At 37.0% G+C, this 20,760-nt stretch overlaps 1 protein-coding gene across 35 annotated transcripts in view; it reads left to right on the plus strand.

Annotated features, from left to right (window-relative positions):
* The window catches only part of NRXN1 (neurexin 1), a 725,132-nt gene that overhangs the window by 542,541 nt on the left and 161,831 nt on the right, over window positions 1–20,760 (plus strand). The window lies entirely within an intron of this gene.

Genomic DNA, 20,760 nt, shown 5'->3' on the forward strand with positions numbered 1-20,760 from the left:
AGAACAGATTATGAAGAGCTTAAAAACTAAAATTTCTAATTGGCATGTGCTTCACTTAATACAGGTGTAGACTGTGCAGTGAATCATTTGTGTTTTAGGCTTTTCCATGCCTATATGACATGGCTTACTGACTTTCTACAGCCAAGCATGACTTGGTGTCAGGGAAAGGGTTGTCAGTGTGGTTTGGTGCTCAAGAAGAACTCTGGTTTGGTCATCTTACAGTGACAGGTTTCTTTTCTTCAGCAGCTACTTCCTCTCACGTCAGAAACATAGCACTGGTAACTTTGATGGACGTTACTGTGGCAATGTTGGATGAGGCTGGGGAGTCCGTTTCTCTCAGCAAGCTAGATCTTGTGATAAGTAGTAGGTGATTACAGTTGGTGTTGAGATCAGGACTGGTTTGGAACTGAGATCTGTAGCTGCTACATGTAGCTGTTAGGATGGTACTGATCAGCAGTATCTGGTAGCACTTAGTCAGTGGCACCAAGTTCCCACTGGCATTATGAGAAAAGTGACGGCATGTTTATCTTATAAATAAAACCATAGTATGTCTCACGCTTCCTGATCTTATTATTCTTTGAGGACCATAGCAGATCTGGATCACAGACTGCTTTGTAATGGTTTAGTCTGAAATTAACCAGTCCTCAAACTGATGCCCGAACTGATTTTGGAAACTGCAATTTGCTAGATGATAGGCCTTATCCTTAGAAAGGAGCACTGAGAGATTCAGCACTGAAAGACAGGTATCTAATGCCATCCTGGCCTCCAGCTGTGGATCCAGAGGGATGCAGATCTCTAGATCCAGTGTCAAATCTGCCAGCACAAGGCAGATGCTTCAAACTCCCAGTCTGTCTCATATGGCACTACAGGCCTATGTCTAAGGTAGTGACTCATTAAGTTATAGGAATACGTACAACACTTCAAGGTATAACAAAAATACCAATATATATGGTTTCTCTTTCTCCCTTGAGGTGCACTGAGAGGACAAGAATTTTGTGCAAGAACTTTTTTTAGGAACAGATTCTCCTGTTGAATTAAATGGATGATCTCCTATTGAATCCTTTTAAGAAAGAGCAGGATTTATTTGTAATTTATTAATGGGAAATAGATTATAATATAATAAGACACTTTTCTAGTGTGATAGAAATACTTGACCAACAATGCAAATTTTCTTTGCTTGATGAGGTCAAAACAAGGATAAGAACACTTGTCCAAAACATTGGTGCAACCTCTAATCTAGGACAAGTGAAATCATTTTAGTGCAGGAAATGAGCTAATCGTTAGTCAGTTGCAAATACCCCACGTTGCTGTTCATATCCATATACACAGTATTGTGTTAGTCTACTTTAATCTTCTGCATATTTGCAGTTGTGGATAGTGCATATGGCTAATTTGTAGATTATACAGTGCCATATTAATTTAGATAGACCCTTAATGCTATTACAAGCATTTTCTAGTAAAATAATTTAATTACATTTAATGCTGTTTCAGTGGATAACTGACTATAGATCAAAAATGTAATATATAAAAGCTACCCGGAAGGTACAAAAAAATCAATTGACAAATCATTAAAATTGTTCATTGTACTTATTTTATAAAGAATGCAGTTTGAGGAGATATGTTTTGGTCTCTCTCTGCTCGTGCATGAATTAGGCAACTTTTAAATGTTGAACCCACCCACATCTTGCCTACTCAATACTGTCCCTTTGTTGTATTTTTTATATGATATCAGTCTCAGAGATGGAAGAACATGCTTCCATCAGAAGTCATTTCTGTTTGTTTTTTGTTGTTGTTGTTTGTTTCCCTTGCATTATATAAAACACAGTAGTGACACTAAAGATGTGAGATGAACTTTCAGTAACAAAACAATGAATTTAGTGTGAACTGATTATGTCTGGTCACCTAAAAAAGAGCAATCTATTTTCTAACCTAACTGAAGAGCAGATGTAGTAAGCTTGTTTCTACACTTTTTAACCTCAGGATAATAGAAATAAAAATAATTTGATCAGAGCATGAGAGGAACGGTATATTATGCTAGAAAAATGAACATCCAGATTGATCTTGACTACTGATTGATAAATTTGTCATACTGATTTTCTTGGTCATCAGTCATATACAGAGGAAGCTGGTGCTACCACAGCACTGTTTTTAACACTGCCCTCTTCTAAATATGTGTCTCTGTTAGTGAGGCCAGTTTTGTTTATCAGATTTCAGTATGATTATGAAATATTCTGTCTGATAAGTTGATATTTCAGTTTCTGAATGGCAGAAGCTACAGATTTGATTTGGGGGAGGCTTTCCAGATCTAGCATTATATCCCAAAATATATTGTCCTGCATTGTTTTTTATTTTTCCATATTATTATTATTAATTATATTATTATTATTGTGCATGGTTTCTTTGTTTTTGATTTCCACATGCACCCTGCAGAAAATACCCTTAAATTTACAAATCTGCTCTTAAGGACACCTTGAGGAACCTTTCAGATTAAACAAGGCCTGAGCTGTATCTGCCCTGCTCTTAACTGACCAGATGATTCTGGCACATTGTGTCAAAACAAAGAAGCACAGAAAAATTGTTAGCAACCTCACATTCTTGTAAAGCAATTGGAGTGGGGAGCAGAAATGATAATGATCTGGGTAATGACTGCAACAGGGCTTTAAGTAAGGAAAAAATCAAAGGGGTAAGTTTGGGTTTGTGTGACCAACACAACTATTGGCAGTTTATGCTGACCCTCCAAGGTGGAGAATACACATAGCTGAGATGGTAGCACATCCAAAGTTATCCAACATCACAACATCATGCAGAAGGAAGAGCCTGAGTTGAAACCACTAAGTGTAAAGGCCAGGCCACCAACCTGGACTTGGACATGCTGAGCACCAGCTCCGTGGTGTTGATTACAAGTGGACTGGAGAGGCAGGAACCATGTTTGGCGTGAGGGTGTCTATATAGAATGTGTGTTAGCATTTAAATCTTAGGATAGAAAGCACTATATTCACCTGCTATACCCATCCCATGCACCCCACCATAAATTTCCCTGAACAACCACAAATATCAAAACATGGCAAGCTAGCCTGATATTTTGGTACTCTTACTTACTTTTCTACTTAGAAGAATTGGTACCATGAACACCTTTAGATCCTCTCCGTGTTCGTCTTCTGAGAACCTTACTTGTCTTCCAGAAACCCGAGAAACCTTCCCCATGCTAAAATTCAAAGACATGTCTCTTTGAATCTTGAAAGAAGTCAATTGGGATTTTAATGGAAATGGATAACAGAAATTCAAGCAAGAACTGTAGGAGTTCCTGCAAGACTACATGCTGCCCTGTGACTGCACAGTGCTTCTTTTGATAGTCCTATGTTAAGGATTTACCCTATTTAGCTTTCTTTTTCTTTTTCTTTTTTTTTTTTTTTAAAGAAAGGATTAAAACTGTAATAGTATTTGGAGTTACTGTCATCTTTTGACCTCCCGCTTCTCTGTTTCTACGTAACTGGCTACATGCATTGACCTACTTGCATGATGCCAAGCTGGGGAGGAAATTTTTAAAGAGCAGCTTCTGTGATGGCATCTGTAAGAGGGCATCAGTTCTCTGAAAAGGCATTTCATTTCCATATGCTTGTTCTACAACCCCATCTACTAGAGAGGGCTCAAAATTTCATCTTCTCTGTCTGCTTTATAAAAATATAGTATAAAAGTGTCTAGTGTAATAAACTCTAGTAAAACAAAAACTTTTGGGTCATCTTTTGTAACAAATAAGCAAGTTACGCTCATTTTTATTTTTTCCACTGATCTTTTTCATGTTTAGTCTAGATTTATTTTGATATTATTTCTTCTTTTGGTTCACCGAAGTCCAGTGTTAATCAAATGAAGTGTGAAGACTTGGTAACTCACTGAAGTTCCTCACTCCTTGATTTTCTTGATTCAATTATTGCTCACAAGGGTTGATATGCAGGGCATGTACCTACAATGAACAAAACAGATTGCTCTCCCTTTCTGGCTCTCATGAAAAGAGTTTTGGGTGTGAAATGAATGATTTTGTTTGGCTAGGCAAAAAAAAAAAAAAAAAAATTTTTGATTATTTTTAGGCATTCTATGTAAGAAATGATTTTTAAAAGACATTCTTTATCGCTCTGCTAGTAGTTATCTTCCAAAGAAATTTGATTAGTTTCCCATTACTCTTAAAAAATATATACAAATAATAATAAAAAAAAAAAATCTACCTTCTGCAGTGTAGAAAAATTGCTCACATCCCTGTTCCTGCACCAAATGTTGCGAGCATTTCTGATCAGTTTCCGCATCTAAGACAGTCCTTACCTATAAGCAGCTTGCTGAATTCAGTGAGCCTTCAATAAATCTGGTTCAATGTAAATTGGATAGAAACGTCACGAGTAAGATTTACATGAAATTTCAGGTGCCTAGAATTTTAGGTTGAGTACATGCTCAGAAATCAGAACTGACTTGACCCAAATTATATCACAGATTCACAGATTCACAGATTTCTCTAGGTTGGAAGAGACCTCAAGATCATCGAGTCCAACCTCCGACCTAACACTAAGTACTCCACTAAACCATATCCCTAAGCTCTACATCTAAACGTCTTTTAAAGACCTCCAGGGATGGTGACTCCACCACCTCCCTGGGCAGCCCGTTCCAATGCTTAATAACCCTTTCGGTAAAGAAGTACTTCCTAACATCCAACCTAAAACTCCCCTGTCGCAACTTTAGCCCATTCCCCCTCATCCTGTCACTAGGCACGTGGGAGAATAGACCAACCCCCACCTCTCTACAGCCTCCTTTCAGGTAACTGTAGAGAGCGATGAGGTCGCCCCTGAGCCTCCTCTTCTCCAGGCTGAACAAGCCCAGCTCCCTCAGCCGCTCCTCGTAAGACTTGTTCTCCAGACCCCTCACAAGCTTGGTCGCCCTTCTCTGGACTCGCTCGAGCACGTCCATGTCCTTCCTGTAGCGAGGGGCCCAAAACTGAACACAGTACTCGAGGTGCGGCCTCACCAGAGCCAAGTACAGGGGCACAATCACTTCCGTAGACCTGCTGGCCACACTGCTTCTTATACAGGCCAGGATGCCGTTGGCCTTCTTGGCCACCTGAGCACACTGCTGGCTCATATTCAGCCGACTATCCACCAATACTCCCAGGTCCTTCTCAGTCTTGTTCACTTTAGTATATGTTATAGAATCATTATTTAAGACATTCATGCTCAAAACATTTACAGTTTGGAAAGAAATTTCATGACAGAACAAATAATTGACAGATAAGTACTTCCACTTTTGACTATATTCATTGTTACTATAACCTCACTAAACTTTCGGCAAGACTGAAAGGCAGCGAAGAGTTCATTAGTAATTATATTGGCACAGAAAGAAATTTTGTAGGAATTTTTAATGTTTTTATAAGTGAATCAACAATTACTAATTTTAAGAGGAGGTAATACAGTGCTTGTTGTTACAGTGTTTGCGAATAAAAGAAGAAAATACTGAACATAATAGGAATGAGGATAGTTCATTAAAGGACAAAAATGCATATTTTGTATGCACGGAACAGGGTTTACTGCTAAAGTTAAAATTAGACGTATAAGGCACTCTGCCTTCATTCTCTGCACAATCTGTTTTGCTGTATTTCTTCCCCCTAAAAAGTATAGTAAGAACACTGCCTGCATTGTGAGACATCCTGTTAAGACAGCAAATTTTTCCAGATCGGTATCTCAGTAAAATTAAATTACCCCTGTAACACCCCTGTAAGAAGGGGTAGCAAAATAGTTGGCAAGGAGACATGGTCTGATTTTGATCCTACCCCAGGAACAGCTTTACTCCTGCAGGCAAATACTTTCCTGAAGTTATTGATAAGTTCTGATTGTACCTGACAAGTATCAGTGTCAGAAAGCTTTTAAGGAACTGAGAGGACTTTTTTTTCTCCTTCCTTCCTTCTATCCCATTCTGCTGTATCCAGAGGATTTAATGGGATAAAAAAAAAGATTCGGTTTTACTAACAATGCGTAGTCAGTCTGATTTGGATTAGAGCTATGCTGGAATTGGAGGTGGGATGGTGGATGGTGAGCACAATGTCTATGTGAGCAGTCCACTTACTTGTGTAACAACTGTGATAGTAACTTTGTGGCAGTGTTTCAGCCACTTGAGTAAATACTTGAGGTCCTTTATGGGCTTGTAGAGTTCATGTGGGAGCTTATATCACCATGGTTTTGTTGCTGTCTTGAAGTCCAGGATCTGTCAGTTAGAGCTTGCTTGGGCCAACCTGTCCTGCTGGTGCCCCACAAGACCACAGGCCACCATGTGCCTCAGCTACCTTGTGAGTAAAATATTGGCTTACCATTGTTTCAGTAAAGAAAAAAAGGTAAAAATTCTTGGCATTTGTATGTAAGTTGTCATGCAAATACTTAAATATTGATTGCAGGACAATAGAATGGTTAAGATTGGGTGGAATCTCTGGAGGTCATGTGGTCCAACCACCCTGATCAAGGAGGTTGCCCAGGACCATGACCTCCACTTTTGAAGATCTCCAAGGAAGGAGGCTCCGCAACCTCTGTGGGCAACCTGTGCCAGTACTTCTTGATGTTTAGCCAGAACATCCTGTGTTCCAGTTTTTGCTCATTGCCTCTTTTACTGGGTTCCACTGAGGAGGGTGCTCCATCATCTTTGTATCCTCCCTTGAGGTAGTTACAATACACAGGACAGTTCAGTTGGAAGAGACCTCCAAAGATCATGAAGTCCACTGCCTGACCTCCTCAGGGCTAACCAAAAGTTAAAGCATATTATTAAGAGCATTAGCCAGCACTGGCATGGGGCATCAACCACCTTGCTAGGAAGCCTGTTAATGTTTGACCACCCGCAGAGTAAAGAAACTTTTCCTCATGTCCAGTCTGAACCTCCCTGGTGCAGCTTTGTGCCATTCCTGTGTGTCCTGTCATTGGCCTCCATTTTCCCTTATCTTCTTTTTATCGCTGATGTATTTGTAGAAGCCCTTCTTGTTGCTCTTGATGTCCGTGGCCAGATTCAATTCTATCTGGGCTTTAGTTTTCCAAACTTGATCGCTGGCTGCTCAGACAGTGTATCTGTATTCCTTCCAAGTTACTTGTCCTTGTTCCCACCCTTTGTAGGCTTCCTTTTATGTGTTTATGTTTTGCCAGCATCTCCTTGTTCATCCACACAGTCCTCCTGGCATTTTTGACTGGATTCTTCTTTGTTGGGATGTATTGCTCCTGATCTTGGAGGAAGTGATCCTTGAACCAGCTTTCTCGGGCCTCTCTTCCCTCCAGGGCTTTACCTCCCAGGACTCTACCAAGCACATCCTTGAAAAGGCCAGTCTGCTCTCCTGAAGTCCAGGGCAGCAAGCTTGCTGTGTGCTGTCCTGGTTGCCTTAAGGATTTTGAACTTTACCATTTCATGGTGTCAGCAACACAGGCTGCCTTTCACCTTCACATTCCCCACAAGACCCTCCTTGTTATTATATAACTGATCATATAAATGAATTGTGTTAAAGTAGACTTTGAATGATTACTTCAGTCTATGCTTTTATAGATGTGGAAGTTGAGTTACTGGAACACTTCTAATGCCACACAGACACTAAAGGTATGGCAAAGAATCTTTCTTTTTTTTTTAATTATCTCCAAACTGATATTTCTCCTTCCATAGAGAAAAAATATTATTTTAACTAAATAAAAGAAAACAAAAGTCTGCTTCATCTCTAGATGCAGCATTTTACTTCTCTCTGATCAGCATTGGCAGCTGTTCATTTTCTGCCTGAGTGAATTCAGAAGTCATTTACCTTATAAGTGATGAATGCTATATGACACTTGGTCTATATCTTACTAGAGTTTAGTCTCAGCCTAACAAAAACCAAATAATGTTTTATTGAATTATTTATTTATCATGTTTCTGAATTGCATCAGAAAGTCAATCATTTAATAGAGACATCTTTATTGTGTCATACTCAGATATATACATCAGAGAAAGAATATCCCAAGCAACAATGCAGTAGTGTAACTAAAGGTGCATTAGTGTTACTGAAGTTGTTTTATGGTTCTTACAGTATTACGATAGATTAATATATACTAATATATTACTATATTAGTTACTAAATAATTGCAATAGTGTTACTAAAGGTGTTTTATGATTCTTACAGTGTTACTAGACAACAAGTTGTCTTCTCTGAAACAGATTCATTTTTATCGTACTGCAATTTATTCACTTGCCATCTTATTTCCAATTTCCATTTGGATATACTCCTCAATGCATTAGGATACCTATTTTTGCTGATGTTTTTCTTCTTTGGCTCAACAAATAGTTTATTAATAGAAATTAAACATTGTAATATTGAGAGAGAAAAAAATAGGATTACTGTTTATATAATAATTAAGCCAAATACTATTTTTCTTGCTGTTTTTAAGTGAAAATGTGCAAGGCAGCAAAACTATTCCAACACCATTTCATTTTGATTGCTGTTTTGTGTAGCATATGCAAGACTACACACTGTGAATGTTGGTTAGAAAGTAGTAACAAGTAGCGTCTCCAAAAAATGTGTTACACATAAATGGATTAAAAATGTGTATGTTGAGTTTTCTACTTAGCAGTACTTTCCTAATCCATAATGCTTTAGAAGGTGATACATTCAAACGTTGATTAATAAATCCAGTCATAGCTGTGGAACTAGCAGTCTTCAATGGTGTCACAATTATAAGGGCAAAAATAGTGTTATCAATATCACAGAAGAGAAATAAAACTACAAATTATCTTGGATAAATGTTTTCTACTTCATAGCATATTTGCAGACATTTGGTCCTGGTATTTGATATGAAGGATTTTAAGACGGCTGTTTGTCATGAAGGTGGGAGAACATATTACATGGTCATTACATGAGGAGCAATTTTTAGTACAAATATACGTGACTTCAGGAGTGACAATAGATGCACATAAATTTTATTCCAACCTAGGGTGTCTCTTTTTTCTGCCCCTGTCAAGTGGAAAGAGTTTTATTCAGACAGAAGGCACGATGTAGTGTTTAAGTGCAGTGCTTTTTAGCCTCTGCAGGAAATTTAGGTTAAAAGCTGCATTTACAGGAAGTCACAAGCCAAAACTCTCGATTATTCTGAACCTTAAACCAAATGTGTATTCGTGAACATCTGTCATGTAGTTTGAACCAGCAAGGATGTAATAAAGTTTATAATCTAGTATACTTCAGAATGTACTTCTCTTTGAAAGGTGAAGAGCAATGTGCTAATCTGATAGATTTAACAATTTGCCAGGCTCTTGCCAGGTGTTGCTCAGTTGGCTTTGAAGGAGTTGCTTCAGGGAAGTCATGTCTTGATGACGGAACATGCTGTTTTTAAAACAGCTTTTCCCATTTCTGCTAGAAATCACTAACCTCAAGAATGAACTATTCTTAGTTCCTGTCAGTATGTGCATTGTACCAGCAGACCAATGCATTTACACAGTGTCAGGCTTGCAGGCTTTTGTGGTTAACTGTAGCATAGGCTTAGGGAGAGAAAATACAATGGTTCTTAGTTGCCTGCCAGGCACCCACATGCAGAAAAACAGGCTTCAGTTTTGACTTAGATTGCCATCTATCTAATCTTTTAGTTTATTAACCTATCAGTGTGGGAAGAGCTAGTATTTATAGGTCTTTTTAATTATATATTTAAAAAAAAAAAAAGCTGTCTTTCATTTAGAGGTGTGAAAAAGAAGAGTGAGCACAACAAGGTTCAGATGGGGCATTAGGGCATTAGTTATGAAGGAAACAACTTGGTAGATGAAGCTCATGTATTACAGATTTTTGTGATGCATATCCCCATTAGTAAGGCTAAAAGGGCATTAAAAAGAGAAGTAGGAGTTCAGTTACTTTCTCAGGGTATTTTCTCCCTTTGTGAAACTTCTCTGGTTGTCAGATGTGGGCAAAGCAGTGCATTTCAGCAAGATGATGCTTGCAGGAGATGCAAAGCAATGATCTATTAGTACTATCAGTCTTGATCCGGTTATCAGTCTGATAATTCCCAAAGCAAGAACCAAGTACTCTCAGGGTTGATACTTGCTTTCGATGATGCTTTCTCAGATATTGTGTCTGGAAACCATTAGGAATACTTAAGGATTGGATGGGAGAGCAGCTTTAAGATTGTTTGCTCCTACACTAAGTATCACACTGGAATGTCTAGTAGACTCAGCCAGTATGTGCTGTAACTCAGCTTTCTGGGGTGTCAGAAGCCGTTAGAACTGAATGCAGCAGGGGTACAGTCTTGTTTTAAACTCTGAGTATTTAATATACTAAATTCTATTAAGCTCTTTGTTGTTGTTTTTCTCTCACCATTCCCGAGGTATCTTTTATTTTTATTTTTATTTTGTTTTAACTCTTCCAGCACACCACATGGAGGATACTAGTAAATTGGCCCCATTTTAAAGACGATCAAAGTTATGGCATCCAAATATACCCAAAAATCTCAATTCATTATTCTCATTGTACAGTTCATTGCCTTTAACTGTGCTTACCTCTTTGCTCCAAAGTTCTTTTGGATTCCCTCAAAATTCTCTTTAGTTTAATGTAGGTAAATTTATGCTGTGAGGTATATTTCATAATCTTGTGGCCCATTTCAGAGTTCAAGTAACTTTTAAACGTGTGTTTGACAATATTGATTGTTGAAATGACTTACTATTAAGTCTTCTTCTAAAAGGCAGACATTAATTATGCTTTTTTCTCTCTCTTAAGTCGCCATTAATTCATAGCTCATTATCCTTTTCTGCAAAAGCTCTTTTGAAAGGCCTTGACCAACATTAAATAATAAATAAACAAAATTCTGATTGTAGCTGTAGGCTCCCACTTTTTACTGTTTAAAAAGTCTTGCAAAGAATAGGTTAGAAACTGTAAGCCTTCTTTACGAAGCCACAGTTTTCTGTGGCTATATTTATCACTATTACCTAATCCTGCCTTTACCTAATCCTTTAGAGCTGGTGCTGCAGGTTTCTCGCTGAAGGTATCTTGAAGACTCCTGCTGATTGTACTAGTGAGTTCCTGGTCCTGTTGCTAAGCAGAGTTCTGCTTCATGGCTTGGGGAGAGTTTGAACCCTTAGCTCTTTGGAGGAGACAGTAGGACTTTATTTTATTTTTGTGTTGGAAGACAGATATCTGTGAACAGCTTGGCTTACTCCCTGTGATTAAGCTGCTTTTTTTTTTTTCCTCCTTGCTCTGCTTCTTTTCCTTTATAGTCTTCAGGCACTCAGCAAACTGTCTGGCCCTGGGCATTTAATTTTTCAAGCTGTTTTGTAGATTTGTGTCTCTGACATCATGCTGCAATTTCCTTCTGAGTTTGGACAGACCTTTTATAAATAAAGTCATCTAAATCATTTAACTCTTTATCATCTTGATGTCTTTCATTTCTACCTTCATCAGTTAAAACTAGCCTACAAAGGACTGATTTTCCTCAAGGTGTTTCTTCTCCCAGCTGATACCAACCCGGACCTGTAGGCCATGCACTGGCTTTGATAGTAAGCAATCACTTGTGTTTTCTTTAATGAAATAATGAAACACTGTTAATGAGATGAACAATGAAATAAAAAATAAAGTGCTAGTATCCTGCTGCTCAGGCAACTATCCTGACTCCTTATGACTATCCATGAACATGAGTTCAGATTTTTATCTACAGCTCCCTTAAGTAACATGAAACCTAGAATATCATTAATTGTTTAAGAAATGTTGTCCTTCTCATCCTGTCATGCACCAATAGACGTTTTCTATCATATCAGTGACTTATGCATAAATGACCTCTGTTGTATTTGGTGCAATGAGAGACTCCATGATGTAGTTTTGAACTATATGGTGTTGTATAGATGGAGTCTGGTTACTGTTGGCAAACCTGGTTATTTCCCTGCTATCGTGGGCATCTGATTCTTGCTTGATGATATCTCTAACTACTCAACTCTTCTGACATCATCAATATCATTAGTGCCTAAGCCCTTCAGAAAGCATGTGAAAACAGTTTCAAATTGTTCTTTTTCATTGAAACATTTACCATGTTGGGGTAAACTCCGATCAACTCAATCACAGGAGCACAAACGGAGTTGCTGAAAGAGGCTTTGTCATCCAAACCTGGACAGACTATGCATTGTCCAGACAGAGATGAAGAGACAATGCCATCTCTACCTCTTTCTTTTTTTCTGAAGGTCTCTGGACTGGAGAGAGACAAGGATCACCTTTTGTGTCTTGTGCATCAAAACAGGAGAGCAGGCAGGGTATGAAGTACGTTATCCCCACCAGCATGATTTCTCAGGAGTTACTGGCATGAATTATTGAGAAGGGTTTTCCTACATGCTGTGTCCCATCATCCCCATCATCCTTCCTTGCTTGCCCAGCACACAGCTGTCTTTCTTGCCACAACCCATATCCTTCCACAGCTTGCCCAGCTTTTCTAGCCCACAGCCTTTGTGTCTGCCCTTTGTTTCCATTCCTGTCTCTTTTAACAAGCTTCCGTTTCCAATCCATTCTGTAACTATTAAGCATGATATTTATTTTTAGGGGATTTATTGTAGCCCTAATGATTTCTGCTGTGTTGCTTTGATCTTGCTTGTATTTTTACTTGTGAGGTTAATAAGAAGCAGCTTCCATTGTTAGATATTTTATAGGTATTTATGGATACTATAAAGATGATCTGTTTATCACTTTTTAACCAACCTTTAAAGGGTTTGAAAGTTAGCCACTTGAAATTCATCACAGCTGCTTGTCCTTGATGATTGTTGTCTATTGGTTTTTCATGCACAATTGCATACTCACTGCAATACAATAATTCTTCCACATTATCTTATAAAGAAAATGCTGCAGTTTCTACACATTGCACAAGATGTAATTGAGAACAGTTTTCTTTCTTTTATACTGCATAATTCTTCTACAGTGTCAATATTTTTCTTTAAATTGCCTTTGGTATGTTCTTTAAATACCTGATTCTGAGAAAGATGACATAAAAAAGTTTTGATAAGGTTTATTGTTCTATGTTAAGCTAATCTGTCAACAGTATATGCTCAAGGTTTTATAGAAAACTTGCCATTTGCTCAGTCAGTATTGTATTTCCAGTAAGGTAAGGAATAACTTCTCTCCAAACTGGCACTGAACAACACGCTTTGCTTACTGTAGGCTGTGTGACAAAAGGTGGTATTTTAGGCTGTGATTTTTGAACATTGGCATGGTTGTGTGCAAGAAGCTTTCATAAGAGTAGCAGAGTATTCTTTTTCCATCTGGCATATTCATTTTTTAATTTTTTTTTTTGTGATAATAAATGTGTGCTTTCAAAATGGAAAGCCGTTTGACTTACAGTATGTCTAAACATTTGAAGATGTAAAAATGCATTTTTCAGACTTGGAATGAAAATTACATCAAAAAATATTTGGACATACAGGATAGTGGCTGAATGTTTAACTTTAGCTATGAACTTAAAACTACTTGTTACCATCCTTAGTTTAGGAGACTGAAAGATGATTTTTTTTTACCTTGTAAAATTCACTTATAAACTCAAAATAGGTTCCTGTATTAACTGTTTAAATAACTGAAGTATTTACATTTAAATACTCAGTTTTTCCCATTTGTTACAAGTTCTAAAAACAGTACCTGAAAATGACAGGAAAAAAAAAAAGAAAACTTAAATTCTCCAATAAATAGGAATTCATGTGCCCAGTTGTTCATTACAGGTTGGGGGCTGTAAAACAAATAACCTGTTGCAGAGATTTGTTTTAGTACGTGCAAGTTACCTAGTAGCTACTCTGCATTATGCTCGTCAACTCTTGGCTTAGAAACAGAGCATGGGTTTAATCAAATCTTTGTACTACTTCTGTTCTTGAGTTGGTCAACTGCAGACAAGGACCAAAGCAAAAAGCTTTGAAGCTGGTGATGTGCATTTAATTACTTAAAGATTCACTGCTTTCCCTCCTCTTAATTAGGTTAAGGTAATCATGAAATGTTTGACAACTGTATTATAGAAGTCATCAGTTTGTTACTCATCTATTTGATAAAAGGACAGGTAGAGTATAATTAATTTCACAGTCCTCTTAGCTCTTAGAAGTGAAAGAAGGAAGAAAGAGGTTATTTAGAAATGTGTTTTAGTTTCTTCCACAGAAATTGCAGTAATAAAGCTATCGGGTACAATAAATAGAGAAACTATACGGAATAAAATTTTCAAAGATGAAAAAAAAAAGCCCATTTGAGTTTCCCACACTTCTGCTGTTCATGAGATGTCAGAACATTTTACAGGCTGAGAAATCCATCTCCTCTAGAATCTTAGCAAAGAGGTCAGCATGCAGACAAGTAAATTCAGTTTTCCAGTTTTTGGTTTCTATTGCTAGTTGGTATGAAGATGTTGCTTTAGTATGATTATCATATGCACATGGTATCAAATGTCACTCTGTGGTGTTTAATATTTCCATTAATGACTGAAGAAAGTCATAGAGCCAAACCAATTGATTTCCTTTCAAAGTTTTACTGTGACATAACTATTAAAATCCAACTTGTGCCTCGTTAATGAGTAGATGATTCCTATAGGAGCTTCCTGCTAGCCAGGCATTCTGCAGTATTTTTTATGATGCAAAATGATGCTCAATCATGACTCAGAAAAGTATAATATATACAAAGTATACACAGATGCTTGTATTTTGTTTGTGTGCTTCTTTTTCTTGTTTGTTTGTTCTTATAATTATCTGCCTACTTATGTAGGCAGAGTAGTATTAAACCCAAGAAATTCAACTCTAAGGAAATCTTTAGTAGAACCCATGTAAATGTAATCATGGAACCTATCAGTCTCTTGTGGAAATCTCTATGAATTTTCACCTATTGATAGGTGGAGAATAACCAGGAGGATTTATAGTCATTGTGACCTTTAAATATTTCAAGGAGTAACAGCAACTTAGTAAAAGGTAAAAGATAACCAGGATTAGAAATTTTTAAAATGTGTAAACATTCACATTTGGATATTGCAGCCCTTGTCCACAGGAAGAATGCTAGTCTTGTGTGAGATGGTAGCAGGCTATTCTTACTGTGATTCATTAAAGAATGTTAATAAATACTGTATCAAGTCCTGCTTATTTCTGTATCAGACCTTGCCAAATAAATGCTTTATTATGAAATATGTCAAAATATGTATAAAAATTGACCACTTCAGATTTTTTACTCTTTTCTTGATTGGCTGTTCACCATTTACTTATTGTGTTGTGGCTCAGCTAGGTTATGTAGCTGAGTAGGTTGTGTAATGGGTTAGTCTAGTCTTTTGTAGTCATAAATGCATTATCTAAGATAACCCTTCACCATCTAGGAGAAAGAAGCAACCAAACCTGAAGCATTCTAGAAGCAGAACTAAGAGAACGTGACTTAAATCTGAGACACAGTTGTGTAGTTCCTTCAGCTTTGCTGCAGCGTTTTTCCAGCTTTGGATTATTACTTTCACCATGCTGTGGATCAGGCTGCATTGGCAATGCAATGAAGACAGTCTTTTTCACTGCCAATGCTGACTTCTATGAATAAATTATATTGATTTGTGATTTGGCCCCAGGTAAATAAGCATTTGCATGAATATGTCTTTAAGACAGACCTATTAACAGATATTTCACAGGAAAAATTCTGATTACCTTCATCTGTTTGGAACAAATGCTTTGCAGTACTTGCTTGTAACATTCACCCAACTCTATCTACCTATGCTATGTGCTTGTGTACCTCTACAGTCTTTAATAACTTAAGCGTCTAGGCCGCTGTATTTTCAATATGTCAGTCACACTGAAATATCCAAAATAAAAATAAATATAAATCACCTGACATGTCACTTCCAGTATTTCAAAGCTTCTATTCTGTCTTGGTCTTGAATATCTAATTTCACTAACAGTGTTTGAAAGGATATACTTTTTTACTTTTTACTTCTGTGTGTTGTTTTTTTTTTGTTTGTTTTTTTTTTTTCTCAAAAATGTCCAAGCAGCCCTGGAATCCTACTGGAAAAATGACGTTTTCCCCAGCAAGATAACAGTGTTCGTAGGGGACCCACACAGGATATGTGCTCTTTCATCTCTCTCAAGAAACTTAGACCTATAATTTACCAAGCTAGTTGAAGATTTTGGTTTTTGTAATTTATTTTTCTCAGTGTATTTCTTGTTCTGAGAGAACATAACATTCTGTCAATTCTTCCTGCTTCAACAGAGCAAGCCTGTCTTTTCAAGGACAGATCATTAATTCTTGGTGTATCGTGTTAAATTTTGCATGCCAATATTATCAAACACTCCAACAGAGATATTTTGTGGAATCCTTTTCTCAACTATCTCTGGAGTCTTCTGGAGTCGTTTTCTTCCATATGATCTATTCATTGTTGCTGCTTTTTTTTTATTATTATTATTATTGGTGGTGATGTTTTTTTGTTTGTTTGTTTTTCCTTCCTCCTACTGAGCTATGTATTTTAATCAGTCTTGGTTCTCTGCAGGATCACAGCTCCCATTTTTCCCCAGGTTTAGCAACTCTCAACAGCTTTAGAAACCCTCAGATTTTTTTTATTATTATTATTTTTATTCCTAGAGCAGACTATTTTCTATTATCACTTAATATTTCATAGCTGCAAGTCATCCAAGCCTTAACCTTGTGAATGACTTTCCAGCTACAGATACTAAAAAAAAGTGTTCTTGATGCTGAAGACCCCATAGCTCTTCAAACCAGACGGACAAGGGTAGGAAGAGTTAACCAGTTCAATCACTTGAACCATGCTGTCATGTTGTAGAGTGCCTGATATCGTTCTTTTCAGTAATTCTCAGAAAACTTTGGGTGAGAAATCTGTACAATAGGCTAGCAAATAATGAAGGACAGAGATTGAAGAAGCTGTTCCTGAAAGTTCAGAAGCATCTTCCTCTTATTCGGTTTTTTTCTTTTTTCCTTTATGTGCAGATTTGGGAGTGAGAACAGTAGTTTAAAGGTTTCATACAAGTTTTTGTTCCTAGTAGTATTACTGAAACAATTTTAGATTTGTACTTTTCAGTATTTTTTTAACCAGGAAATCTGAGCACCCATCATTCTCACTAGATTCACCTTTACAGTTGGAAGTGCTGAGTTGTAACCACCAGATTGTTAACCATTTTTTTTCTTACCCTCTTTATCCTATATTTTACTTAAACTAGTAAACAATAGTGCTTTATTTTTCTATGAACAATTAATTTCACAGATTGGAGGGTTTTTTTTATACTTGCTCAAAGTCAAATTCTCCTTTCAGCAAAGAGCAAATAAAATGTGTTAGTTATTAAAATTATTTTATATCTTGTTCAGAGATGGTTGGATTTCAACTTAATCTCCTGCACAAGGAGGAATTTCAGCAATCAAGACAAATGAGTAATTTTGCTATGAGTAGTCTGAACATGTACTCATTATACCTTTTTTCTGCAAGGCGTCAATTTTGAAAGCATTTCTTCATTATTTATTCTAACTCAGTCTTGTGATGGACATTACAGAAAGTGATGTTTTTATAAAGTCCTAGTTGCTATAAGATGTGTGTCTTTGAGAGTCTCAGTTATTAAAGTAAGGTGTTTGTATATCACTGTCATTATTTTGAAAAGAAAATTGGAAACATGAGCCCTGCTGTCCAGAAGAATGCAAACAAATGAAATGTATATTTTGATCCACTCTTCTAATTTGGGGGGGTGTAGATCATGATTTCTGAATATTTGAATTGGTATGCTTATTTTTTTTCTTATAAGCAGAGCATAAATAGTGAAGAGTCTTTATAGCTGAATTACTAGGTTATGGAGTTAAGATTATAAAAGACTGTCAGAGTTGAAAAATGTTTGCTTATTGGTGTAACTTTCTATAATCAACCACTGACTGAGGTTATGAATATCTGCTAATTGCTGTGGCACTAGAAATGCAAGCAAGGGTGAAGGAAAGAATAGTGGTTCACCCAGACTTATGCTTCTCTTTCATTGGTCTCTTCTTGGGTTGTATCACCGATCCCTTGTTTCAATAATGTCAAATTGTGCTTTTATTACCCAAGTCTGAATGAAAAGTTAGACATTTATAGTACAATTTGAAGTTTGTAGGACTATGTTCTGAACTGGATGACAAAGCTAGATGGCTGATGTTATTAGTGTTTGTCTTACTGCCAGAATTTTACAGCCATTGTTCTTCATCTATCTATAGTTTTCTGGACCTTGATAGTTCATACTTAGGTTTTGAAAATAATGATATTGTAGCTTATATCCATACATAAACCTATGATGGTTGCTCATCCAGTACACAAATGAGTTAAATTTCTTCTCAATTCAATCTTCTGAAGCTCTTATAAATGCACTCAAAATAATAATAATAAAAAATCCAAGTTCTCATTGTTTCTGTAGAACTTGCAGCTGCACTAAAGCAAAATGCTAGATTTTACTCAGTTTTGAGTAAAACAACTTGGTTCTGGACCTGCTGTTACATCGGAGGAATTCATCCTAAGATTTTTTTAATGTTTTATGTGTATATATATATATATATATTATTTGATTATGCTGCTATTTATTTAACTACATGATGCTAATGTTTTTGAGGGTGGAAGGAACCACAGCTATTGCAGTGACACAAGTCTTAAAATTTGCCTGCATACTTTATTGATCTGAGCATCTGGTCTTCCTCTCTTCAGCATCCTTGAAGTCGGGTGTCGGAGGTGGGGAATCTAAGATGACTTTTCCTTGGTTGCCCAGAAGAAGGGACAGGGCTCGGTTTCATGGTCCTGGAGTATCCTAGGAAATCTTGCAGCTCAGAAAGGAAACCAGTTCAGAGAGAAAGTCAATAGTAGCTGTTAAAAAATGTATCCCCTTGTGTTCTGCATTGTACCCTATAGTATTGTATGTGGCCACATTACATAATTCTCGATAGCTTCTATCCACTTCTCCTGTCATATTTTCATGCAGACCAGAATCCTTCTGTCCTGGCGAATGAGCTAGAACCTCTACAGGGTTCTTATTTGCACTATAGTGTGCACTTAGTCATTCCCAGACTCTCACTTCCAGAGTTTCTTTAGCCCTGATGGTCTTTACTAACTCTGCATCGGTAACCTCTTTCATTACCTTATTACAGGAAAACTCTTTTTTTTTCCTAGAATTTCTCCTAATTTTACCTTCTTGTACCTTAATCCCATTATTTCTTATCCTGTCCTCATTGGCTGTTAAGAGTAATTGGTCCCCAACATCTTTAAAACCACCTTATACATTTTTTCATCCCCCTGCTGTTCTTGCTAGTGTGTCTCTTTTAAATCATCTTCTTGCTGGTCTGATCATGGGTAGAACTCCAATCATTCTTACTCTGACCTCTATTTTTCTACCTCTTGGTAAAGCCTTATTTCTTAAATTTCCATCTCCTCTCCTCTCCCTCTTTTTTCTTTTAAGTATGGAGCCCAGAAACGTAGCTTGAGGGCCATGTCTCCCAGGCTGATATAGCAAAACATCTGTGTTTCTGTTTTTATTGCAGATTCTCTCAGCAGCATAAACATCTAAGCACTTAAAGATAATGAAATCAACATTACAATTCTGCAGCTAATGACAAAGTTTCAGAATTTGCATTTTTCTTGAGCCCGCCTTTTCTAGACTTGTCTCAAGTCTCAGTTTGGATGACTTCTGGGCTCATGTAAAATATTCATTTATCAGAGTTGCAATAGTTCTGTTAAATACAACAGGCCTCTTCTGAAACTCTTCTTTTTCACCATCCCTGCAAGAATCCAAGCATAACATTCTTGATTTTAGACAAAAATAGGCTAAACATCCTGTTGCATCTTCTGCAGGTAGGTGTTGTGCAATCACTGCTGGTGTAGTCACAGTCATACCTTGAGCCCAGGACCCAGACATAGGATGTAATCTAAAGAAGTGCTGTAGACACAGACTGAGGAGGCTGCGCAATGAATTAGAACAATAGGATGCAAGGTTCATATCAGGTTCTCAGTTGTCAGTCTCTCCTCCTTACCTAGTCTGTAAATGTCTTGCCCTTATTTGTCCTATTTTGTTACTGACAGAGAAAACGTGGTTGGGGAGGAGTGTAATATGCTTCGGGAATGCCTGCTCTTCACACACTGAACCGTCATTGCAAATTACCAAATGGGCCCATAACAGATTTCTCAAACCAGAAACTCAGTTTGCTTTCTCTTGTTTTAAACTACAAAATTACTCATCATTAACAACGATGTGTGCAGCGTTTAAGTAGAGAGAGCATTAAATTAACTCTTCTTCTTGAAACGCATGTCATATCTAACATGAAAGGCATATTTGCCTGGAGCTTAACTGGTACCAGTAGAAATAGCTAATTAATGTCAGTTTGTAAAACTAATGACTTTGTTCTTTCCAAGTGGTAACATCAGTTCATTTGGTGGCATGTACAGTGTCTTTGCTTTTAGTAACTTCATTTTGAATTTTTCCTAAACTAAAAGACCTATTCTGTCCTAGAAAGCTTAAATTCTCTTCAAACAATCTCAAACCAGGACCAGGTAGTTAGTTAATCCCATTTATTTTTATTATTATTATTATGTTGTTGTTGTATTTTAGTATCATTTCTCTTTGAACCTTTTTACAACTTTCTGTTCTTAATAACCATTAGGCTAAATCTATTTTATGACCAAGTTTGTGAAACCCCATCTCACAATGTGCGTGCCTATGTCAGCACTTACACAATGCAGGAACTCAGAGAGAAGATCTCGAAAGCTTTTGAAAGCATCTTATTTTGAAATTTCAGCATTTATGCAAGTGATTCCTGCCTCTTGGGATGAACCCTGTTAAATTCAATTG

Source organism: Anser brachyrhynchus (genome assembly GCF_964034855.1).
Source record: "Anser brachyrhynchus genome assembly, chromosome: 3".
NCBI classification, from domain to species: Eukaryota; Metazoa; Chordata; class Aves; order Anseriformes; family Anatidae; genus Anser; species Anser brachyrhynchus.